This window comes from Miniopterus natalensis, chromosome 3 (assembly GCF_054644295.1).
Source record: "Miniopterus natalensis isolate mMinNat1 chromosome 3, mMinNat1.hap1, whole genome shotgun sequence".
NCBI lineage: Eukaryota > Metazoa > Chordata > Mammalia > Chiroptera > Miniopteridae > Miniopterus > Miniopterus natalensis.
The window spans coordinates 80,245,756-80,270,950 of NC_142083.1; the positions used below are offsets into that span (position 1 = coordinate 80,245,756).

At 46.1% G+C, this 25,195-nt stretch overlaps 1 protein-coding gene across 2 annotated transcripts in view; it reads right to left on the reverse strand.

Annotated features, from left to right (window-relative positions):
• The window catches only part of CALN1 (calneuron 1), a 379,805-nt gene that overhangs the window by 259,818 nt on the left and 94,792 nt on the right, over positions 1 to 25,195 (reverse strand). The gene's annotated exons all lie outside the window — the stretch shown is intronic.

Here is a 25,195-nt window from a genome sequence, read left to right on the forward strand (position 1 = left end):
GAGCTGCGTTTTTGTGAAGTAGGCTTTTGGCTATACATGAGATGCACTGGAGTAGCAGGAGGGAGGGAGCAGGGTGGCCAGGTAAGATGCTGTTCTTGTGGACGAGGGCTGTGAACCAGTGAGGGGCTGGACCAGCAGGGAAGGGAGTGTGGAGGAGCTGGTGTGTGTTGGGATAGTGAGTGAATGAACTATACGTGATTTGACAATCTCCTGAAGGTTGGGGTCAAAGGAGAAGAGTCAAAGAAGACAATAAAGCTGGCTCATGGGAGCACAGTGATGCAATCCACGGGGGCTGGGAGAGCTGGCCCAGCAGGAGGGGCAGGGATGCTGAGAGGAGGTGGGACATGGATAAGCTCAGTGGAGGAATCAAGGAGTTTACAACCTGTATCTAGGTGTGCACTCGAGGCTGAGGATACTATTTTAAGACACCTGGGTCTACGTAGAGGTGAAAGACAAGAGTGGCTGAGGTCCCAGGAGAAAACACCAGCACAGCAGGGAAGGACATGGATGAGACGCTTTGAGTAATGGACACGTGTGGGTGTTGGAGGAAGGAGCAGAAGCCAGCCAGAAGGCAGAGTCCAAGGCAAAGGAGAAGAGAGTTTCAAGGAGGTTACTTGTGACCCTCCAGGGTGAATTCAACACCGTAGTCATGGCTGGAGTCAGACACAAAGGGAAAGTTACAGTAGGAACATGAAGAAAGAAGAGACACATTCCTCAGCACGACGAAGAAGGGAAGGGGAGGGATTAAATGGTAGCCTGGTCAGAGAACAGAGGGAAAGAAAAGCATTTCTTTTTTTTCTCTTTTTAATAATATTTATTTTTATTTTTTTAAATTGATTCAGAGAGAGGAAAGGGGGAGAGAGAGAGACATCAACGTGAGAGAGAAACATTGATTGGTTACCTCCTGAACGTGCCCTGACGGGCAGTGTATGGGACGACATTCCAACCAACTGAGCCACACCGGCCAGGGCAATATTTTTTATTTTTCAATTACAGTTGACATACAATATGGGAAAGCATTTCTTACAGTCAAGGGCTCCTGAACACATGGGTATGCTTGGGAAAGAGGAGGATGAATGACAGATTAGGGCTGTGGGGAGAGAAAGTTAAGGATTTGAGGGGAGAGAAAGACATGATATTAACAAAGAGAAGAGACATCTCCTTTCAAGAGACAGAAGTGAAGTCAGGGGACATGACAATAAAAAGGGGAGACAGCAAGCAATATTTGCAGGGAAATGTAACACTGAGAAGAGCTTACCTTGGGCAGCCTTGGTCTTTTACCGAAAGGAGAGAGAGGCAGCTGAGCCTTACAGAGAGCAGGGAAAAGCTGAGAGCTCTGCTTTGAGTGTCAACAAGAGAAGAAAAGGAACTTCCCTGAGAGCCCTGCCCCAGTGAGACCCCACCTCGGTGCCACCAGCCAGCCGTGTATCTTTCCCGAGGTCTAACATACCTGAGGCCAATCCGTTAGGGTGACCTTGTCATAAATCCTGAACTGTTGCTCCCATTGTTACTTACAGGCTTTGTCTCATTTTCCCAACTTTTTTTAAAAAAGATTTTTTTTTTTTTATTGATTTTTAGGCAGAGGAAGAGAGAGAGAGAGAAACATAGATGGACTGCCTCCTGCACGGGATGGAGCCGATAACCCCAGCATTTTCCCTGACCAGAAATCAAACCGGCAACCTTCTGGGGCATGGGACAACGCCCAACCAATTGAGCCATGCTGGCCTGGGGTCATTTTCCCAACTTCTTGAGAACAGAGGCCATCTCTAATGGAAGTCTGCATGCACCCCAGATCTTGGGTCTCAGTAGAGTCCAATGAGAGCTCAGTGATAGGTGGAGGAGAGGAATGGAAGAGAAGCATAAAGAAACACAATAGATAAAAACTTATAAAACAGACAGACTAGAGTGTGACCATGCCTCACAGAATTTCTTTAAATACCGAACTCCCTTTGTGCGTTTTTAAAAGTTTGCTTTACAGAAATCCATTTTGAAGGTAACCCCTAAAGAACTATCTCCATAGTGTCAAAATTATTGAATAGCAGCACAGATGGGCTTGCAAATGAAACCCTTCACAGGCCCACCAGCAAGAGCCTCACACACTGTGCTGTGCAGAGGATGCTAGCAGCTCTCATCAGTAGACTACAAAAGTGCTCAGACACCTCCCAGGGGACCTGTGGGAAAGCTCTGTTACCCCCAACCCTAGACACCACCACAACATCTCTCATCCTGTTGTCTCATGTTATTAAATGTCAGTCAAGTCTCTGCCTTGTCTCCCCAGTTCGACCATACAATGTTGGGAGGTGAAGTTATGACCACCTCTCCCTTTGAGCCCGGCCCACCCTCTGCCCCACCCTCACACACCTGTACTCACACCACCTGAAAGGTGAATGACAAGCACCAAGGTAGGGTGTATCCGGATTAAGACCAAGCCCTGGAGTCCAAAAGACCAGGTTTTACATTGCAGCCTCCCCCCCTTCCTTACTAGCGGCTAAATCTCAGAAAAATCGCCTAATCTTTAAAAATGGTCTGCGGTTATACAACTGTGAAGGGCTGTTATGCACACGATGCTTATCACATATAGTAAGGGCTCATTAAGATTCGGTATTTCTGTTAAGTGCTTAATGAAGAACTGATGGGTGTATAGAGCCAAATAAGAAGAGACAAAATGCTCAAAGTCAAAATAGTCAAGGAGTGTTTGGACTTACTCATGGAGCTCCCCCACCATCCACATCAACTAAATAAGAAACCGACAAAGGGGTGGTCTCTTCCCAAGGAAGTTCTACTGAGGACACAGGATACAGAGGTTCAAATATTCTGAATAAACCGGGAAAACAGTAAGAAAAGCCTGCCCATGAAGATGGTGGCAAAGCCTCAATGAGAACCCAGTCCTGTTGTTCACGTGCGTGCATCCAAAGTGCAGAGTGGCAGGCTTCTTTCTTCTTGCATAATGGTGGATAACACCAGCCTCTCCCTAAAATATCAGATTATTCCTATAGCTGGATTATCTGAACCATGTGTCCCAGAGCCAATTGTGCTGTGGCTGGGAGGAGGAAGGGGAGGGGGGAGGGAAAGTGGGGGTGTGATTGGTTTTCAACGTAAATGATATAATGCAGGTACCTGTGAGTATCCAGCACTTGGAAAAGACACAACAAATGTTAGCTATCACTATTTCATATGTGATATGCACAGTCTATGTCAAAGGGGCAGGTTTACATCCTATGACACCTTCCAGTTCCTGGGGTTCTGCACAATTTGGCTGGTGGACAGAGGAGATGAAGTTCCACCAGCTGGGAACTCTCACTATGCTGATGAGAGGAATTCCAGTGGACTTGAGGTGTCACAAAGTGCAACCTCATGACATCTTGCAAACATGTGTTGGTCTGATTCCCGCTGCCCTGTCCAGGCGCTGAATGCTGGGGCTCCTCATTCTGGACAAAGGAGACGATGGGGAAAACATGGGGCCAGAGAGGCAGTTGAACAGAGGGTGACAGAGAGCAGTGGACCAGGAGGGGGGGCAGAGGCAGGAGCCGAGATGCAGGAACCAGCACACAGACCAGGGAAACAAGCATCAAAGAGGGGCCGAGGAACCACGTGTGGGCAGCAGGGCATTCGAGGTGGGTGCTTGGGCTGATTCGTGGGTGGCTCACTTCACTCAAGAGCCATCAGGCCCTTAGCGAGAACTTCCATCTCCTAGGAGTTCATCAAAATGCTTAACACAAAGGCAAAAGGAGAGGGAACTTTCTCTAGACCCTCCACACATCAGACTTCCTTTGGCCATTTGTGTGGAAATCTGTAAGGAAGGTGTGACTGCAGACGCCAGGGGGCCATTCAACAAGGAGTGCCGGGGAAATGCTACCACAAAACACGGGAGGGCCTGCAGTGTCACAGCCCTCCCTGCCCGGGATTCTCAGCAACAGATGGGTAAAGAGAAAGATTTCTGCCAGGATAATGCATGTGCACATCCAGCATCTTGAAGCCCCTTGAGAGCAGCAGCAGCTTCCAGAAGCTTATGAAGAAAGTAACCCCCAAAGGAAGGAAGGAAGCCCTATGAAAAGCAGGTGGGCTCACCAAAGCTCCAGGTAAGGGCTGGTTGTTTGGGAGGGAGTGGGGTGCCTGCCGGCCTAAGGAAACATCAAAATTGTTGCCCAGGAAGAATTTATGTTGGTTACAGGGCACATTGAAACTGAGCTTCAATATCTCAACTTTTTACTTTGCCCTTTAATTTTTAACAAGAACCAGCTCTGCTCAGAGAAACAAATTTCCATAACAAGTAATGGGGGCTGAGCTGCTCGCACCTTTTCCACAGGAATTTGTGGTACAAGGGGTGCAATAGAAAAACAGGTTGTAATGAGACCGAAATCCAGCATCCCCCACCAAACTGGGCAAGGCTATGGAGCAAGAGTGAGGGGCCTCAGACCCAGACCCACACTCACAGCCAACAATCGCGCATGGGTTTACACCAGTCTGTCTTCCTTTCCTCATCTGTAAAGTCAGAGGGCCATGCAGTGATTTCTACTGTGCCTCCTGCTGCTTCCATTAGAATAGTCTTTGGTGCTTTGCTCTCTTGGCTCTGAGCACACTCCAAGTACAGGGAAAATATTCCTTTACATTGTTGTAACCTGCATGCAACAATCCTACACAGTAGTAACATAGTAATGTCAACGTACAATAAAAATTTAGTGCACTACCATATTTTATATGAAAACAGCAAAACCTAAAGTCTTCAAGTTTCACTTTTCTAAAGAGTTAATTTTCTAAATCCCCAAAGTAAGTGGGCTTGTAGGTCAGTTGGCTCAGCAGACTAACACGATTCTACTGAAAAATCAAAAACACGGCTTGTCTGATGATTCAGCCCAGGCCCCTGCCAGCTCGCTCCTAAACATGCCCCCCACGCCAGCAGGATCAGGAGCAGCCAGCGCGTGCAGCTTAGAGCATCACCATCCCAGTACTAAAACCAACACAGCAACCCTCAAAGTGCCTCTCGTACCAAACGTAGGCTAGTCTTGGAAACTGCAGACCAGGAGACATAGGGAAATGCAAATTCAAGCCACGGTCGACAAGACTTAGTGCTTTCTATTCCAAGTCTGGGCTCTGCCGGAGTCACACTACAGCACTGAAATCAATTTCAAGTTTAAATGTGAGCGGTGCTCTTACAACCAGCGCATTTTGTTGCATACATGACTGAACAATCTTGGAGAAGGTCACAGACTCTCCGGCGAACAGGGGCTTCACTTAGGGAAGCCGCACAGAATCTACTACTCCTATCGTTGCTCAAAACGCCGGGGGGAACCTTCTTCATAATGTCCTTGGAAACCCATGTCTGAGGAACACAAGTCCACCCGGTGACGGTGCAGTCCCACAGGCAGCACTCACTGCCAGCTTTGTCGGTCAACTGGACCACACAACTGGCCTCTACACAGTCATTAGCTGATGCTAAAACTACACTTACTCCCCAAAGAAAGAGATTTGTCACCAGTGAGTATATATAGTCCCAAGGGTGTCTCAAGGGCTTGTTGTCAAACTCCCCAAAAAAAGAGATCTAGTCATTCATAGAGCAAGGGCAGCTTTCTTGGAGAAAACTGTGAGGGTCCTTCCCTCCCACCGGACTGAACCATGTTTCAGAGCGAGCCGTGCCCATCGAGTGCATCCTGCCTCCCAGTCTCTGCCCCTGCTGAGCCCTCTGCCTGCCATGCCCGTTCCCTTGGCCAGTTTACACTGGCAAACATCTGATCCTTTAACACCCAGCTCAACCATCAGACCCTCCAGGAACCCTTCTCTGAGCGCTCCCCCAGCCTCCTACGAGAGAATTAGCCTCCCTCCTCCGGCCTTGTGCATTCCTACTTCTGCTGCAGGAACCACCCTTTATACGCTGTCACCAGGTATTGTCATCAGTGTCTACAGTTGCCTCTCGCAATGGACTAAAATGGGGTGTAACTATTTTTTAACCCTTTCAACTCAGACCTAGCATTAACTGCACTCTCTGGCACACGGTAGCTGCTCGGGGAATATTTGCTGACTGGAAGAGTTCGGTTTAAGTGGGTTTGCATGGGAATCATTCGCGTCACCTTACAGCCAGCCTTCTGCAATGTACAGCACCCATCTGTTTAACGGGGCGTTACCGGGCACCAGCTGTGCGCCAGGAATGGGCTCACGCAAAGTGGTAGCAACATTTTTTAGACTTGCCCACTTCAGGGTTTCGGTGTCTTGGTTTTGTTCTGTTTTTAACGATTTTAAAAAGTCAAGCTAGGCCAGAGCACCATTCTGTTTCTCCCTCACATGTGTAACCAAGGAAGGTCCCAAGACATCTAACCCAACACACCTTCATGTCTAAAATGACGGGGCCTCAGACACGCTTTCTCCACAGACTAAGGCAGCACGTGCTCTCTGAAAAGCACAGGCCCGCGTGATGAAAGCCTGAGTTAAAATCCTTTTTTTCTTTTTTTTTTTTTACCATTTTAACCATTTGAGTGTACAGTTCAGTGACGTTAAAGAACATTCCCACTGCTGTGCCATCGGCCATCACTACCACCTACACTCAGGACCTTTCTCCCAACTGACACCCTACACCCATTCACCAGTGACGTCCCACGCCCCTCCTCTCAGCCCCGGCAGCCACCACTCTTCCCTCTGTCTCTGTGAATTGGGTGACTCTAGGTACCTCATGGAAATGGAGTCATGCAGTGTCTGTGCTCTGTCACTGGACTGTTTCACTCGGCATAACGTCTTGAAGATTCATCCATGTTGTCGCATGTGTCAGAATGTCCTTCCCTTTAAGGCTGAGTGTCCCACTGCATGTACACGCCACATTTTGTGTAGCCACTCGTCTGTCGGTGGACCTCTGGGTTGCGTCTACCTCTCGGAGTGATGTTGCCCTGAACATGGGTGAGCCAGTATCTGTCTCAGTCTCTGCATTCAGTTCTTTTGGGTCTATACCCAGAAGTGGAATTGCTGGATCATACGGTAATTCTATGTTTGAGTTTAAAATGTTAAATGTATTTTTAACCTTTGGGAGTTACGAGGGATAAATTCATAAATTTTTATACTCTGTTGAGAAGATAAAATCCACTCTCGTGGTGGATCTGGAAATGTCAGGTTTCACTTATTCATAAACAATTCAAATAAATGAAATGATCATGCAGAGACTTCTAGAAGTATTGGAAAATACATTTGAAATTTAAAAACTATCTGGCTCTCAATTATTGCCAGAAAAATTATACCAAGGTTAGCAAGGCCATTTGAAATCCACAGATATTCCCCAAACCCAATGCTATTCAAGCATCTGAACCTACCCAATAATCCAGATAAAGAGAAGAAAATTGATGCCCATTTGGTTTTTGTTTGGTTTTGTTTTTCTTTTCCTTTTTGTAAAATTTTTTTTTTACTTACAGTTTACATTCAATATTATTTGTATTAGTTTCAGGTGTGCAGCATAGTGGTTCTACACAGTGTCCCCCTGGTATTTCCAGTGCCCAGGTGACTCGCACACTGTGGTCGGGGTCCATCCTCACAGTCGGCGAGCCTGAGGGCCGAGCCCACACGCAGATGAACCAGTAGCAATCAAGACTCAGTCACAGCCCTGAACAGTTTTGCTCAATGGTTAGAGCGTCAGTCCAAGGACTGAAGGGTCCCAGGTTAGACTGCGGCCAAGGGCATGTACCTCGGTTGCAGGCTTGATCCCCGGCCCTGGTCGGGGCGCACGCGGGAGGCAACCAATCGATGTGTCTCTCTCACATCGATGTTTCTCTCTCTCTCTCTCTTATGCTTTCTCTGAAAAGCAATAGAAAAAAAATCCTCAGGTAAGGATAAAAAAAAAAATTTTTTAAAGACTCAATTACAACAGGAAGGCTCACGTAACCCACACAAGGGACATTCCTGGAGCACCCACTCAGGTGATCAAGGAGACCACCCGCTTAGGTACCAGGTGGCCACTGGGTCCCACAGGCCACCTAGTACCTAAGGCAACCCTACCAAGACCTGGAGACATAGCCCATCTACTTATTTGATTTTTTTAAATCAGCTGCACCGAGAGCCAGAAGGCGCAGGAAAGATGCAGTGTGGAGACTCAGAGGAGCAGTCCCTACAGAAGGAGCACATGACCCCAACCCACAGGACTCTGTGGTTCTCCTGGCTGGGTGAATGACCTTGGACAAGGGCCCTGACCCCTCTGAGCCCACAGAAGTGCTAGACTGATCTAACAAGATCTTGTATGTGGACAACACAGGGTCCTTGGAGCTGTGGGTCCTGACTAACACATGGGAAAGAACTCATTCCATGTAAGTGAATTTTCTACCTAATCACAGTCCAGAGACAATTTCTGTTTAATAAACTTAAATGGAAATAGTTCTAGAATACACTACATTCTTCTATTCCTTCTCTTTAACCTTTATTTGCTGGCCCAAGGTCACCATGAGTGCCCGATGTTCCATCTCCATGTACTACACAGTGATCTTCTCGGGAACTATCGAAGGGCCCATCTTGAATTCCCTGTCTCTTGAATTGAGCCAAGCCATTCTGAAGGTTAAATCTCCTTCTCAGGGCGAGAGACATGCAAGGTGCAAGGGATGGTCTGCACGTTTACGGAACTCCAAAATAGAGCCTCGGTTACATTTTTTAACAAGTCTCTGGTTTTAGTCATGGAGTCCTTGAGTTTTACATCACTGCTTTCCCGGTGCCTGCCATGTGGCAGATACTCAACAAACCTTTACTAGATTCTCATAACATGAGAGGGTAAAGGTCCCTCAGAATGTGATTATTTCAGAATTCTGGGAGTTGATTTCAAATATTTCCATTCAAAGCAATTCAACAAGTCCCTACCATGTATTAAGGCCCTACAATGTGGGAGGCTCTGTTGTAAACTCTACAAGGGATTCAAAAATAAATGTGTTCCTGCACTCCAGGATACAATCTAGCAGAGAAACGAAGACATACAAAAGAGAAAAAAAGCTCCACAATCTGCTACTGTGATATAAGTGAGGAGTGAGCTAAGTCAGAGCACAGAGAATGAATTCTGCGTAGCTGGAGGTGGGCTCCAGAGATTTCACAGAAGAGGTGACACGTGAAAGAGACAGGGTGGGGTAGTATCCCCACAAATTGAAAACTGGGCAGAAAGGGCTGCCCAGACAGAGAAAACGTACTTCTAAGTAGCTTGGACATAGAAAAATGTGATTTTTCTATACATATATATGTCGTTTGACAGAATGCTCATTGCCTTTCTCAACTCCATATCCAGAAATAACTTCGTAACCCAGCACTTTGAGGAGAGAAAAACTCAAATTCCAATTCATTACATTCTACCAAACCATCTGACTCTGCCCTTCACTCCAACCCCAGCTCCTCGGTGCTTCCCCCGTGTCATGGGCTAGAGTGATGGAAATGACACTTCACCAGCCTCCTGCTTCTCACGCGAGGGAAATAAAAAGTGGCGTCATCCTGCCTCGGCATCACCTTTCCCCGTCCCAAAACAAGATCAGACGTCACACGGTAAGGAAGGGGCAGACCGGGGTCCTCGCCCAGGGCCACGTGAGCCCGCGGCCCGGGGCTTTGCTAGGCCGGGCGCCGCACAGACTCAGCAGCTCGATTCCTCTGTCGGCAGGCAGTGCACACAGCGTTCCGCGGGTCACCGTCTCTGCTTCCCTCCTGTACCATCAGCAACAAACGGCAAAGAAACGCCACTGCCCACGAACTTGCCCAGTCCCTGCGGCCAGGCTCGGGTCATTATGGCTCCTCCACACTGTGCAACTGAAAAAAATGTCACTATAAAATGTCACTCAAACATAAGCTGTGTCTGTCCTGCCCACAGGTCCCTCTCTCACCCCCAACCCCACAGTTTCCTATTATCTGACCAAAGTAATTCCAGATCTTCTTATTTCGGCGAGGTCTTCCTGGGACCTCTCCCACTGGGTCTTGGGAATGAAGTAAACAACTCCTTCTGCAATGCGACCCCTGGACCATAGAAACTGTCCCCTCTCTCAGACATACTGAGGTCCCTATCCTTAGCAGAGGGTGTAAGCTCTCATTTCAAACTTAGGAACTGGCCTTTCAAGGCTGACACCATGGGTGAGGTTGCCTGGAAACCGCCCTGGGCTGACTCCCCCTGTGAAGACGGGCCCTGGGGGTAACTAGTGAGCTGTGTGGCCCGGTCGAGCCTGTCCCTTAGCGAGTGCTGCACCCACTGAATGCAGAGGAGTCGGCCTCGGCGTTCTCAGGGCCGCTTCCCAGGCTGACATGGACGTGGAACTCATGGATCCGTACAAGGCATACGCTGCGAGGGTCAGATTCTCCTCTGAGAGCTTGTTTTCATATGAGAGTAATGGGGGGGGGGGGGCGCGGGGGGGGTATTAAATGCCTGAAAGTGATAGGAAGGAAAAAGACATGGAGTAAGGATATGGCCCTTTAGCCACCTTAGTTCTGCCCAGGACTATCTGGTTCCCCCTCTCCACCATCAGGCCATCTGTTCTACCACCGTACACAGCTCGGTGTCGGCCCAGGGGCCACCTACCTCCACTTCCCTGCACCAACGCAGACGGAGCTGAGACTACATGCTATTTTATGAACATACGAGCGAGAATCATGAGCCCTGGAGCTGGCGGGGTTTCAACAGACCATTTTCTTATGGAAGATAAATTATAACGATCATGTCTCTTATACAGATGTCTACTGGGGCACTAAGTTGCCACCTCTGTATTTGTTTCCTTTATCTGCTAGAACAAATTACCATAAACCCAGTGGCTTAAAAACAACACAAATGTATTCTCTTTTCGTTCTGGAGGTCAGAAAACCTAACGGCAAGGTGTGAGGAGGGCTGCATTCCTTCTGGAGCCTCCAGGGGAGAATCTATTTCTTTACCTTTTCTAGCATCCGGGAGCCACCCACATTCCTTGGTTTGTGGCCCCTTCCTCCATTTTTACAGCCAGCACCAAAGCATCTTCCAATCTCCCTCTGTCGCTGCTTCCATCCTCACATTACTTACTGACTCTGGCACTCCTGCCTCCCTCTTGTAGGGATCCTTGTGATTACACTGTTCCCACCCAGATAATCAGGATAATCTCCTTACCTCAGGATCCCCAATGTAATCACATCTGCAATGTACCTTTTGGCCTGTAAGGCAATCTGATCACAGGTGCCTTGGTTTATGACATGGACATCTCTTGGGGGACTTTCTTGAGGGGACATTTGTCAGCCTACCATAACATCCATTACATTTCAACCTGAATTTTTTTTTTTTTTTTTTTCTAAAATATAATCACAGTCACATTTTGAGAATCAGGATAGTCTATAATATAGTACGTTTTTGTTGCTGACGGAAACATTTTCCATAGGATGTTTTAAGCTTTAAGGTGTTCCAAGATAAAATAGAAAGGCAAAAATTACATTTTTAATCAAGAAGATGATAGGAAAGCTAGACAAAACGACAACAAAGCACATAAGCCTCAGTAGATCACAGATTCCTTCATTAAAGGAAAGTTGAAGAACCACATGGCTTGTGCTCAAAGGCACCTAGAAATCCCAAAGTTCCAACCAACCTGATTACACATGGACATACAGAGCCATCACTCTGCCCAGTGTCTCTTCCTGAGTGGGGACAGGCTCAGGCCACCACTGCCTGGCTCAGTGTCCCTGCAGCTGAAAATCCAACGAACTCACCAGCGCCCAAAACCAGCTCCAAGCCACAGAGGCACCACCTTCCTGTGCAAAGCACCAGACACGTCCATGAACTTCCCACAAAACCATCATCCCAATACTGCAGAGAGGCCACCCAGGCACTCCAGCTCCCTTGTCACATCGAGAAATCAGAGCTCAAGGAAGTCGAGAACCTTGCCCAAAGTCACATGCTCAATTACGGCTAGAGGCAGAACTAGTCCAGCGGTATACGCCTCCCTCCTGTAGCCATCAATTCCATCCACAGGATCTTCAACAATAAAATAAGCCTTCGGTGAACCTGGATTGGTCCTGCTAAGATCTTTCCTTTAAATTAAATAGACGCTTCTCCACAATTCCCTACAGTCCTCACCCCTAATCCTTCTTGTCCCCCCTCCAGCTCCCTTCTGTACTCTCTCAGACACTCTCTAAACCTAACTACACTAATAATGTCTATCTGGATGCATTCGTTTTTTTTCTATCCACTGACTTCTCTCCTTAAAATAATCCTGTCATCTAAATAAGATGATTACAAGAGGTGGAATCATTAGAGGTTAAAATTGGGGACTCAGGTCAGACAGCCTGAGTCTGTGACCTGGCTTTATCTCAATTGCTGTGTGGCCTTGAGACAGTCACTTAACCTCTCTGTGCCTTTGTGTCTTCCTCTAGAAATGAGAATCATAACAGCAAGGACCTGGCAGAGCAGTCTTGAGAATTGCACAAGAGGCATGCAAAGCATGCAGTGGGACTCCTGAGTCTGCCCTCCAAACCACTCACACATTTTAGTGCTATCCTTAGGGTGTCCTTCCTTCCTCTCTAATGAAAGGGCCTTACTTCCCTTTAGCCCTCTCTGGTCCCCTCAAATTCCCTCTGCTCCAGCACACTCAGACATAAGGTCCAGACCAAACTTCCTGGAGGTTGGCTTATATCACTTCTAAGCTCAGCTCCTCCAAACGCCTGCCCACTAAAGTCCCACCTCTTGGACTGGCCCTCTTAGCTCCCCACACCTAACCAACCTTTCCACCCTGCTTTCTGATGTTCCCATCTCTCACCCTCCACATTTGTCACGAGAAATAAAGGAAAGGACACCCCAAACGGCCTCTAAGGCCCAGCACACAGCCAACTTTCCCATCCCTGGATCTTTTCCAGTTTGCCCTTTCTGTCATAGGTCACAACCTTTCCCATCCTTCAAGGCCCAACTCAAGGGCCTCCCTCTGCTAGAAGCTTTCTCTGACCAAGCATGCCATGCCTACTCCAGGGCATGATCACTCTTTCCTCTGAAATCCCATAGTTTATTTCATGTGTTTGGGACATTTAATGAGTTAAATTCATATGGACTAACTGTGGTGATGGAGGTTTTCTGTATGTGGACTGCATCGGTGTCAGCATCCTGGTTGTGATATCGTCTCTAGGTCCACAAGATGTTTGCACTGCGGGAAACTGGGAAAAGGACACAGCAGACCTTTCTGTTTCATTTCTCACAACTGCAGGTAACTCAATTATCTTACAACAAGAAGTTTAATTTAAAAGCTAATATGAATTTATAATTTATTCAGCATCCAGTTTGCCACACACCACACAAGACATTTTACCTATATAAGGCCCAATTTCTCCCTGATCTCCAGACGTGATTATCCAATGGCCTGTTCAGAATATTCACCTGGATAAACTAATGAGCCTCTCAGAGTTAACACATCCAATACTGAGCTCCTAGGCTCCCTCAGCCCCACCCCAATGAATCTACTTGATCAGGCAAAAATCTTGAGGTCATCCCTGACTCCTCTTTCTCTCATACTCCACATCCACCACCACCACCCACCCTCAGCAAACCTCAATAAACCCACCTTCAAAACAGATCCAGTCTGACTACTCCTCCCTATCTCCATGGCCATCATCCTAGGCCCTGGTCACCATCATCTCTCATCTAATTCACACAGCAGCATCCCCTCTACCCGACACACCCAATTCCCTTTTCCTGTGCCTTCTATAATTCATCATCCCTTCTTATCCTTTGTCTCCCACCACAAGTGCAGAAGCTCCACAAGGGCAAGGAATTCTCCTACTTTGTTCAGTGCTGAATCCTGGAGCTTAGAACAATATCTGAAATATCACAGGCACTCAATGAATGAACCAATTGAATGGATATTATGCCTTTGATGTTAAAAAAACAGCCACCTCTGAGGTCAGCATGACTGTCTCATTTTATTTTTACAAGTGAGGAAAATGAAGCTCAGAGAAAGTCAATGGGCCCTGCAAAGCATGAGTGCCACATCTCATCCACCCTGCTTTACCAACATTAGTCTCCTGGGTTGGTCCTTGAGGGCAGGATCCATGTCTGATGGATCATTTTGACTTTCAGTATCAGGACCTAGTGCCTGGATATTGCAGGATGCAATGAACACTGCAGGATGAATGCAACCTTTTGGCTATTTATTAAAATGTAATTAACAACTCGGTATTGTTTCTCATGTATGTATAGTTGTATGTAACTGGTAGCTTAGTTCTCACAACTTTCTTCTGTGAGGCGACAGGTGACTCCAAGATAATGACCCCTATCTTACTTGGAGACAAGCTGAGGCTCAGTTTCTGCTCCTCACTGAGGCTCCAACCACTTAGCCACACTACCTGATTGCAAACTAAACCAACCTACACCCAGAATACACAGGAAGCTTCCCAGACTTCTCGGTGACATGTGTCTTTCTTGCCCAGTGCACTGCAGAATCTCCCTAGAAGGTATTTCTTACTGAGTTTCCTTAGCCAGGCAATGGACAATTTTATAGTTTTCTTCTCTTACAAATACCCTTCTTTCGTAGGTGTTTTTTTCTTTCTTAAAACTTGCTCAGGACTGGATCAAATTTGGGAAGAATGCAAGGAGCATGACTGTGGGAGTGTATTTGATTGTCTCTGCCTGGTCATTTGCTAAAGCCAGGAAGGTCCAATGTGATGAATGAGTCCCCTGTCTTTGGCCTATTGTCTGCCAACTCCAAGAAGCAGCCTCCCGAGTGACTCGTAGCCACCCTGAGCACATACACACTGAGTCACTTTCTCTATGAAGACAAATGTGTTTTGCCTTAAGTGGGCAATGCTTTAGAACCAAAAAACATACTATAATCAAAAACTACCATCAGAGGCTCAGAGGAAAATACTTCCCTTCTACAGGCTTTTTGTTTGCAGAGAGGACAGCATCTGTTCTGAGCTCACAGTGGTATACGGTGATATGTGCCACAAGTCCACCTGAAGCCATTAGCACTTACCTTGACGTCTTATCTCACTTAAGTAAGTATCCTTTAAAGAGAGGTATACTAAACAGATGGGTGAATGTCAAGATTTAACAACTTGTGAGGACACCGTTAGTGTCCTATTAGATGGCAGGCTTTATTGCCTCTTCACTTCAAGAAAGACAACCTATCTTGAAGAATTCTTGCCTTAATCACCTGGCCCTGATCACACCTAGAAGATGAGGAAATGCACCCTGAGCCCTTTCACCCTGGATCTTACCCTCCTCTCCAGTGCTCCTGCTCACCTGACCCTCTCCTGCAGCAGGACCAGCGTGTTTCTGAAGTTCAAAGGAAGGAGAGATGAAAACAAGAGTGGGGCAGGGGAGGAGAGGGACTCTGCGAGGCGATGAGAACAAGGAAGGAAGAGGGGCGTGAAATAGCCTGGTGTATGTACTTGGCGCAAAATAAATGCTCAGTAAGTATGGCTCCCTCTCCCCCGATCGCCCTGCATGCCCAGCCCACTAACACCGGCAAAATGTTGTTGAATTCTAAGTTCATGCGATCATGACAGCACATCGGGGGTCGAGGGGCCCCTGTGGTCTGAGGACCTCCAGAGGTTCCATGGGGAAGGCTCATGGACAGGGCCAGCATCAGGGCTCTCAGCACCTCTGCCCCCTACACACACACACACCTGAAAAAGATGGAAAAATGACCAAATTCCAGATTCACAAATAAGACTTCAGTTTGTTCTTTCCCTTTGAAATGAGGTGGATGTTTCACACTTTCCAGGTTGGTTCAATCAACTCCTCTGTCACTGGCCGGGCAGGAGAAAGAGAGCAGAAGCTCAGCATGTCCCTCTCCTCCAACTCCTTCCCCCGCCCGCCGAGCAGCAACACTCACACTCGTCCCCTACACAGCACTCCGCCACGTGCGACGCCTCATGCTACGTGCCTTCCCTGTGATGGGGGAACTATGTACCCCATTTTGTAGATGAGGACACTGAGGTACGTGTGCCCAAAGGCAAGGAGATGACAAATGACAGACCCAGGGCATGAGCCACGTTCAGCGTAACTCCAGAATCCCTGGAATTCGCCTCTGCAGGCAAGAAGTCCAGCTCTTCATCCTGGGCCCGGCGGCTGCCTGGGGCACCCTAACTATAGGCAGGCAAGCTGTGAATAACAGCCTCTTCGCAGGTCTTTTTAGCAGAGTACACTGCCGTGTATTTCTACAATAGCCTTAAAAAGAGATCTGCCTGGCCGAGGGCTGAAGCGAACTTTTAAAATCTAATACAGCCAGTGAGTTCAACACATTTCTGACTCAAACTAAGCTTAAAAGAGAGGGGCCCTGTCAATCAACAGAACAAATTGAGCACAAATAGGCGACCTATTTTTTCATGCAGAGCTCTTCCTTCTGAAAGTGGATTGTGGCTTTGAGAGTATGACAACTAGGGGACTGCACATGGCATATAAAGCACACTTAAAGGACACGAAGAAGCTTAGCTGGCGAAGTGATGCCTTTCAAACCCCATCACCAGCGACCATCTGAGATCAAAGGAATGAATGCCTGCTGGGCCTCGGGGTTCTGTCTTTGGTCCCCTTTTTTTATCCATCACTTCAATATAATGGAGATTCCAAATCTTTATCTCCTGGCCCAGAATTCAATGTCCCAGGGCCCACTTGCCACCTCCAGTGGGATGACCTTTGGTTCTCGCCTTCTTCCTACCCTGTTCCAACTCCTGTGTCCCTGGTGTCAGCGACTGGCACCACCTGCGCCTAACCAATTACCTGATTGGGTAGCCACGCACCTGACTCCCTTCCTCCTTGCCCACCCCACATCCAGACATCAAGACCCGCCATGGCAGTGAACGAAGGGCGTGAACTCTGGTGTCAGAGAAAGCTGAGCATGAATCTCATCTATCCATTAGTAGTTGTGTGACCTTGGGCAAGTAACATCATCACTTTCATAATAATTTCCCTCATCTGTGTAATGGGGACAACAATGCCTCCCAGAGTCAATGTAGGTTTTAAGTTGAATGATGTAAACATGGCCAAGTGTCTGCATTTTTATGTTCCTAAGCCCACTTCTCTGCCAGTTTAGGTCACTTGCTAAGGTTAGGCCCTCACCTTTTCTCCCCTGACTCTGAGAATGGGCTCCTGGTGGTGCCCCAGCCTCTGGAGCCACTCCCCTCAAATCCCTTCTCCAAGCCACAACCAATGCAATCTTTGTAAAGACTAGTAGGATGTCACTAGCAACAACACATCTTGTCCAGTCTTCCCAGAGAAACCAAAGCAATGCAAATCCTCTCTGTAGTCACGAGAGAGGCCCAGTTCACCAGGTGTGGGTTACAATTGGTATTGCCTTTCTGTTGAACCCGTGAGAATCTGACAAAAGTTGTACGTCTTCACCCCAGAAAAAGGTGCTACTCATAAACACACAAAAGATTCAGAAGCTCCAGGAGAAACGCAGACCTCAGGTTCAAAACCCCTGACTAAGCACATTCTTTGGCTTGGCCTTTAGCAACTTCTGAGGTCTTCAGAAGCCTGTCTTCCCAGCTGACTAACCTCAGTCTCTGGGGACTCAAAATTTCAAACGAGGTTCTTCATTTGCATATTCAAGGTCCTCAAAATCTGGCAAGAGAATTCAGCAGGAAGCTCAAGGCACTTTTCCCAGAAATAGACGGCACCTCTGAAGGGTTCTTAAAGAGATTAACATAAAATTATGATCAGTCATTCACCTGAAAGTCTCAGAAGTTTTTCTGGCCCCAATAGGTGCTGCCTGAGAAACTGCACCGCAGAGGTATAGGAAACACAGTTCTCAGGGGTGTCCTCACGACTCCCTTTCCCCACCTCTACCTGGGTACTCAATGGCAGAGAGACTACGCTCTCTAAAGTCTCCTACAAATTGCTTGCGGGCAGCAGACTAAGAATTTCAGGTCTGTCCTCCATACAGTGCTTCTGGGAAGAGATGCTGGATTGCACCCAGATGGTGGAGGTGAGCTACATATTCTGAAGCTCATCTCACTGGATGTTAGCAGAGAAATACCTGGCAAAGCAGACACCTGGCCCCAGCCTGACAACCATTCCTACACCTGAGCATGCAAATGGTGGCACAGCCCCTAGGCCAGCATTACTCCAGGTCCTGGGGCCATTTATTTTAGCAACTTTATGAATAAAAAAGAGACATTTTTCTCATATCACCATAAAACCTTAGTGTAACAAACAATTCATATTGAAGTTGATGTTTAGAGTTTAAAAGAAACATCACAGCAAAAAGTGACCTTGAATTTTTTACCAGCTAGGGTAAGGGGAACCCCGTAGGAATGAGGAGAAGCTGGGAAAGGGAATGTTCACAGAAGCTACTCCTAGACAAACCAGTGGTTGGACTCCTGTTTCCAGAAACTGTCACTACTCCACCACAGCCTCCCACGTCGGAGAGGCAGGAATGTGCTGAACTCAAAGAGCTGACAATGTCCCCTTCTGAAGGGGAGTGAGCTCTGGTTGTCCAGCTGTGATTTCAACACCTCCCCCCACTTCCCATCATCATCTATCTTCCAACCCATGGAATAAGTATTGTGGGTTGCATCAGGTTTTCTAAAGAATGTTTACGGCCATGCTCACTCCTGATCCTTGGGAGCATCACAGTGAAGACCTGGAAGGTATGAGTCTCTGGCCAGCCACAGGTATTTCCCACATCCACCCAGGTCCTAGAGGATCCTTGTTGTACTTCTAAGGACAACCCAAGGCTTAAAACCAGTGTCACTGGGTCCCTTTTCCTTTCCTTTCTTCGACAATTTTGATGAGGCAGGTGGCCTAGGAAAGGTGGTGTTGTTTTTAATCCTCACTTGAGGGCATGCTAAGAGAGAGAAACGGAGAGAGAGAGGGAGAGAGAAAGAGAGAGCCATCAATGTAAGAGAGAAAGATGAATCAGTTGCCTTCTAGGTATGCCCCAACTGGGGATGGCACCTGCAGCCCAGGTATGTGCCCTGACTGGGAATCAAACCAGCAACCTTTTGGGGCACAGGATGATACCCCAATCAACTGAGCCACTTGGGCCAGGCAGAAAGGTGTTCTTATGAGCTTAGAGCTGAGTCACAGAGAATCACTATGGGGTGCCCAGATATTTCCACTCTGATAGGCCTTTCCTATTAGGGACACTCACGTTCTGCAGTCTGCCCGTCCTGACAGGACAATTGCATAACACTGACTAGTGTTTTGCTTTTTCCTCTAAAGAGTCAACTTGTCCCAAGGTGGGAATAATAATCCTTTGTCTGGGTGTGTCTTGTCATGACAGTCATCAATATCATCATCATCATCACAACAATAGCAACAATTACTAATACTTATGCTGCTATTATTTACTGGGCACTTACTATATGCCAAATATACAATAGTAACTTACTCTGCATATATTCCTTCATATTATCTCTGCAAAGTATATACTATTATCCACATTGCACAGGTGAGAAAACCAAATTTCATGGCACACTGGAATAGGTAATGTGGCTCTCAATGCCATGTATCATCAACCATGCTTCACCGCCATATAGAAGAAATAATCAGGAACAGTCAGCTCAATTTGGGACAAACTTCTCTTACCAGAAGGCCTGGCATTCATTTATTCTAGTATTTCTGAGCAGTCACTATGTGCCTATGCCTTCACTGTGTTCACTCACAGGGAGGAACATGATGTATGTGGGCCCTGCCCTCAAGAATGGGATAAACTCACCCAAAGTTAATGTCCTCCTGGAAGCCTCTAGCGTCTCTGCCATCCAGCCTTCCTTGCTGGCTCTACCCCTTGCCCTGCTGAACTTCTTCCTTTCACATTTCAAAGGATGAATTTGAAATATAGTCGAGATATATATCAGAAAAATGACAAGTCTCCAATTTTTTGAAATTATATAGATCCATCATTCCTAACCTTCCTCTTCAAAAAAAGAGTAAGCAGGAGATTTCTAAAAGTAGTATTATACGTAAGACACTAATTTGAATATTAGAAAATAGGTTCAGAGGTTGAATTTCTTGTCTGTGGACACACAGCTGCTCATTCAGTGGGTTTAGGTCCAGGTGACCAAAAAAAAAAAAAAGCTAGTTTCTCTGTTGCACTATCCTCAGGCACCTGGGCTCCTTCCAACTCACCACTCTGTCATCCAAAGGTGAGACACTTTGTCTTCATGGTGTCAGATGATGACATTCCCATCCAGTAATGCGGAGGTGGATAGGAAAGAGCAGCAGCAAAGTGCACCAAAGTTACCCAGTGTCACTTCTGCTCACATCTCATTGGCCAAAATTTACTAATATGGCCACACCTAGCCCCCTTAAGGGGACTGGGAAGTGCAGTCTTTATTGTAGCATCCATCTGTCAACTAAAATTTCTGCTACTAAAGAAAAAAATGATATTAAAAAAAGAGCTAACCATCTCTGTTGCAGCTGCTTATCTCAGTACAACTGAGATAAGAACCCGGATCTGAGGGACTCCGGAGACCCTGCTTCATCAGGATCAGGCAGGCTTTGGGGAGTGGAGAAAGAGGGTAAAGGAGATCAGATATATGGTGACAGAAGGAGACTAGGCTTTGGGTGATAAGCACACAATAGAGTGTTTTTAATCAGTGTTACCCCAACACATTTAATAATAAATAAATAAATAGGAAGAAGGGATCAGGCAGGCTTTAATTCCTATTTCTATAGCAAGGACCATTGGTCCTCTCTTCTTCACTGCATAAAGAAACTTCTAAGTACGATTTTAGAACTTTCTATAACATTTCATTAGCTTTCAATTCAATAGGTAGGAACCATCTCTAAGCTAATTTGTATGCTCTCTGGTGCTTTTAAAATAATTCTTTGATACTCCTCCCTTCAAAAGATGAAGCCTAATTCCACTTACCTCGAGTGTAGGCTGTGCCATGGTACAGCTGAACCTGCTTTTGGCCAACATGAGACATCTGAGACAAGGTCATAAAATGATCATTCATGCTAAGAAAAGTCAAATCCCAAGTCATGAAGTCACTCAAGCAGTCCTATGGACAGGCCTTCAGGGGAGGAATTGAGGCCTCCAGCCAAAAGCCATGTGAGTGAACTTGAAATTGAATTTCCCAGCCCCAGTCAAGCCTTCAGATGATTGCAGCCTCAGCAAATGTCTTAACTGCAACCTTTTGAAAGAATTGGGGCAGATTAGTCATCTACTTCACTCTTGAATTCCTGTTCCACAGAAACTGTGAGATAAAAATGTTTGTTTGTTTTTTATCTTAAACCAGGAAGTTTTGGAGTAACTTGTTACACAGCAATATAGCAATACAAGTCTCAATGTAAATTCAGTGATCTTCGGGCTTGAGAATTAGAGAAAGTAGAAATAACCATCTTAATAGATAAAATTTGTATTTTAAATGGCTGTGTCCTAGCTCATCACCAGCTTTTTAATTATTTGGAGCAATGATCAGATTATATGCCTTGGATGCCACTGTGAAGAGGAAAGACCAATGAACCATCCTGCTAGAACATATCGCTAACATCACATCCCTGGGTAGTCCCAGGAAACAGCTGAACCTGCTGTTGGCCAATTACCACAAGAAGAAACAGCCCAGTACCAATGAAGCCAACATCAAAATAATGAATTCTGGCAAACTCTCTTCAGCAACCAGATGGATAATGCTGAACAACTCTACTCAACAGGTTAACTTATCTAATTATCTGGGGAAGCACTGTGGGGCTTAATTACCTTAGATCTATTACGATGCACTTCTGCTGAAAGTGGGAGGTTCCACTGGAACAATTTTAAACTTATTTTATGATAGAAATGAGTGGTTGGTAACTCCTAGTCCTCAAATATCCCAAGTCAAGGTTGTGCTTTATGGCAGACACAGGTTCTTAAACTTTCAAACAAGATATCACTTCTTCCTACGATCTCAAGCAGGGCTCTCAGGGGTAGGAACCAGAGAAACATGTTCCGTAGCATACTTGGAGTCATCTGATGGAGAGGCTCTTTAGACTACAACCTGCCCTCCTCTCTGCACCTGGAGAGTCTAAGATTAGCAGCTTGCTCTTCATTGACAATCAACCACTATCATAAGCCACTACTACTAGTGGGACTTGGCATTTTTAAAAATCCTCAGAAACATGAGGGTGAGAAAAAGTTGAAAACCACCACCATCTCTGAAAAAATATATATATATATACAAAAATGCTTGTATGTTGAGTATTTTTAATACGGGCTAAGGGAACCTATTTAAAATCCAGATGAGAAGACTGCTCTTCTAATGGGACACATTAAGGCCGTCCCTGGAATAATGAAACTTCATGTTACCATCTTGCCCCAGCCAACGGAAAGCTTGGAGCTAAACTTAATGCTTATCTGCATGCATTAGTTTCAGGAGCTGTCATATTTTTTCTTCCTCTTTATACGTGGGTTTTTATTTTCTATTTCTCTTCTGACAGCCTTTGCAGTTCATGTTTCTTCCTTTTCCACAGGATGTCTCGACCGCTTTTGGAAACAGGTAGCATACAGATTACAAACGAATAAAATGAAAAGTGGCAGGGACGGTACCCAGGTTTCCTTCTTGGCCACAGCTATCAAAATACATTTTTGGAACAAGATGCAGAAAACTACAAGAAGACTTTGGCAAGTGTCCCTTTAAGGAGTGGGCCCTTGGAAGCAACTACCATCAGAGAAATCCCTCGGTGCTCTGCTAACAAAGCTTCACAACTCTCCACAAAACACTCCGCTCTCAGGGCTCAAAGGCAGGTCAAGCCTCCAGGAGTAAAGCACCCACAGAGATAAAAGCTGGTTGTAAGGCTAGTTCCCGGGCTGGGAGCAGAGCTGTACAGCAGGCATCTCTACCCTTGTTGGAGAGTGTGGTTCCTTGCGTAGGATTTACTGCCTCCTCTCGAGGAGTGAACTCCGCGCCATCAGCTTTTTCAGACAATGGTGGTGAGCTGCTCTTGCTGTCACAGTAATGTTCCTGCCTCCTTAAAACCCCTCCTGAAAAGCCTGTAGACGGGAGTGTCTCCAAAAAGGCAAGTAGGGTACACCTCTGGGATTTTTAAATCAACCAGCAGAAGTAGAGGAGAGAACAAAGGGGGTGAGAAGGGTCTCCTTTACAAGAAAAGATATGATGGACCAGATGGGTGGGGTAGGGAAGGAACGGAGCCAGCCCCCTGCTAGCATGAACTCATGCCCATCACCAGCCCATCCCGGGGACCTCTGCTCTTGGTGAGGAGCACGCTGGGCTCACACAGAGCTTTAAAAATATCTCTCCACCCACTGAAGGTTTGATTCATCAGCCAAGTTCTCACCCGTGTGTCACAGTGGTGGCAGTGATGTGTATGGTGGTGACAGGAGGGTGCAGAGAAGGCACAAAGGGTCTTATCTAGCAGGATAGAGGATTCAGAGGATAGAATTCAAAAGGCATGAGCTCTGATGGCAGGTGGCAGTTTGTACCCCAGTTCCAACACACGCTAGTGAGGCTTCTAGGTGATTTAAAGTCGCCATTTTCCACATTTAAAAACCGGGTTAATAACAGTACCTGTATCATAAGATTATTGAGAGGACTGAATGAGTTAATTCATGGGATACACTTTGAAAAATTCCTAGAATATAATAAGCACTCAGCTGTAATGTCGATGATGATGATGACAATGTTGAAACTTAAAAGGTGAATATGTGTTTCCCAGGTAGAACGATCATTCCAAACAGAAGCTGCACAACCAAAGAACTGAACAAAACTTTTACAGCGTCTGTTTCCAGGCACCGCACAACAGGCAGTACAAGACTGTAACTGCAGGGAGAAGGGACATGCACATGGCAAGCCCCATGTCACCCTGGCTCTCAGCCTGGGGACAGTTTCTCAGCAACAGTTCATACTAGCTGAAGGTGAAGGGACTAGAATCTGTGGGGTAAGGCAGCAGAGAGAAGAAAACTGTGCAGAGAGGGGCCCCAGAAGCCTGTGTGTGGGCTCCCGATGAATATCTGTCTGAAAGCTGGGCTATACTTGTGCAACTTGAGCTTAAACTTGAGACTACCAGGAAGAAGCTGCTATGAGTTTGAGAAAAGAAAACAGATACTAGAATTTAAGCAACCCTAGGAGCTGTCTGAAAAACCTCATTAACACCCCCGGGCATCCAGCTGAGGCACTACAAAGATCACGTTGTAAGAATTAGGAGCCACTAACAAGGCCTCCTTTGGACCCACCCTAATCAAAGGAAAACCCAGCCCTGACCAGATCCAGGAAGAACGCAAGTTTGGGGGCTGAGTCCCTACCAAGTTAGAGGGGCTTGGGAGCCACCTTGGGATTTCCACAGACCTATCCTATCAAAGCATAAAACCAAACCCACACACATTTAAGGTGGTCAACTAGTAATTGAACTACAGAGCAAAAATCAGCCCTCTTCAGAAAAAGTTAACAGAACACAGTGTCTCTATAACATAGTATTCAGTGTTTGGTGCATAGTCAAATGTTAGTAAGAGCCTGCAAAAAGACCAAAAAAAATTGTATTATAATCTAAAAAAAGACAATGGAAACTAACCACAGGATGGTCTATTGCTTAGATGTTAGATTTAGTACATGAAGACTTTTAAGAGCTATTATAAATACAGAAACATGTATCCAAAAAAATTTTAAACACTATTTTAATGAGTAAACTGATAGAATATTTCATTAGAGAAATGAAAACTATAAGAAAAGAACCAAATTAAAAATTCTAAAACTGGAAAAAATATTTGTGGGTGTATGCATGTTGAAAGAACAGGAGAGAGAAAGAAAGCAAATGCTTCCCCATACCTGATCTCTCCCCCACCAAAATAAAATTAACATCCAGGTATGTCTTGGCCAAGGAGCTTCCATTCAGAAAAGCAAACAGGACAGTGACTTCATGTTTTGAATAAAGTAAATCAGTCATTAGTGACAAAATTTAAAAAGCAGACGTTGTAATATTAACAATTAAACGAAGGGTATACAGGTGCTCACTATACTTTCCAAAACCCCTGTAGATTTGAAAATGTTTTTAAAGTTAAAGAAATATTAAATGTGCATCTATTTATATATTTGCAGGACAAGAAGAAAGCAGTTACAAGCAGAGGGGTAACTTCATCAAGTATGTAATTGAGGGGCATCCCTCCAGTGAAATGGCCCCGACCTGACACAGGATGATGTCATGGGTGAGGTACAAGGAGACCCCTCCCGGCGACTTCAGGTATCTAGTACATGGGGACCTGGCCACAGACCATAGCAATGGGGTCAGAGAGGAAGGAATACTTATGAAATAAGCTGATCTGCAGGACTTTGTCAGTTTTATGGGAGAAGTAAGAGAAAAAGAGGAATCGAGGATGACTCCACGGTGGCTGCCTGAGTA